Raw genomic sequence first — 1629 nt, 5'->3', positions numbered from 1 at the left:
AATGGTTTCAGATTTTGCCGCGAGGTTAGCAATTTCGATTACATCGACCCCCAGCGCTCAGCTGGTACTTATTTTATCGACCCCGAAAGGATGGAAGGCGAAGTCGACCTCAGCGGAATTTGAACTCAGAACGTAAAGACAGACAAAATACCGCTAACCATTCTGCGAGTTCGCAGTCTCATTCATTATTGATTTTACTTTCAAGTTTTTGGCCAGCAATTTCGAGGGAGAGAATAAGACGATTACATCGACCTCAAAATACAACTGGTACTTATTTTATGGACTCGAACTGGTGAAAAGCAAAGTCGATCTCGGCGGAATTTGAACCCAGAACGTAAACATATGTATTATTATTATTTGTTGTATTTGTCTTTCGTCCTACCAAGGTTGGTGAGTACTGAGGTTGATGCTGTTGTCTGGTCCCTTCCCTTCAAAATTGATGGCTTATACCTAATGTGAAACTATTATTATTAATCGAGCTGGTAGAATCGTTAGCACGTCGGGCAAAATACTTAGCGGTGTTTCACCCGTCTTTACGTTGAGTTCAAATTCCATCAAGGTCGACTTTACCTTTGGTCTTCCGAGGTTGATAAAATAAGTATCAGTTGAGCACTGAGTCGATGTAATGGACTAACCTCCTCCAACAAAATTTCGGGCGTTGTGCCTATAAAAAAAACGATTATTATTATTATCATTCTAGTTCAAATCCAGCTGAAGTCAACTTAGCCTTTCATTCTTCGAGATCGATAAAATAAACCAAAATAAATACCAGCTGGATTTATGTAATTGACTTTCCATTCCCATCATAATTCTTTTCTGCTCTAGGCACAAGGCCCGATATTTTGGGGGAGGGGCACAGTCGATTAGATCGACCCCAGTACGCAACTGGTACTTAATTTATCGACCCCGAAAGGATGAAAGGCAAAGTCGGCCTAGGCGGAATTTGAACTCAGAACGCAAAGCCCTTCCCATCATAATTGCCAGCCCTCTGCCAAAGTTTGAAACATTACTATTATTTGGTCAACCACTGCGGGGCGGTAACATCGACTAATTCCTCTCCACCAATAAAAAATGTATTGGATAATTGCTCTGGGCCAACCTTGAGAGTGAAATATGGTAGACGGAAGTTATACCACCATCACCACCACCATCACCATCACCATCACCACCACCACCACCACCATCGCCACCGCCAAATTTGAAGTTTAGATATAAATGCAGGTATAACTGGATGGTTAAAACTATCGCTTTGTAACAGCATGGTTTCTGGTTGAGCTCCACTGCACGGCATCTTGAGCAGGAGTGGTTGATATATCATTGTCCATAAGACTACTTGGTCAAGGGTTAAGGAACAATAATAGTAGCTGTAGCAAAACCAGTAGCAGTAGTCGATACCAATCAGTAGTCGATACCTATCAGTTGATGGGTTTGAAGTACGTTATTATTCAAAAAAAAAATTTCTGGTCTTGCATAGAGAGGAGCAAAGTTATTTTTATACGATTACAATCGGAAGAAAACACCAGCATTTCTGCTCATATTTCTCCGATGCCAACAAAGAGAGTCTGACTGTGGCTGCCTGACTGACCTTAATCGATTTGGCCTCTCTCTCTCTCTCTCTCTCTCTCTCTC

The sequence above is a fragment of the Octopus bimaculoides genome, chromosome 9 (genome assembly GCF_001194135.2).
Source record: "Octopus bimaculoides isolate UCB-OBI-ISO-001 chromosome 9, ASM119413v2, whole genome shotgun sequence".
In the NCBI taxonomy this organism is placed as follows: Eukaryota; Metazoa; Mollusca; class Cephalopoda; order Octopoda; family Octopodidae; genus Octopus; species Octopus bimaculoides.
Note: the sequence above shows the minus strand (reverse complement) of the source record.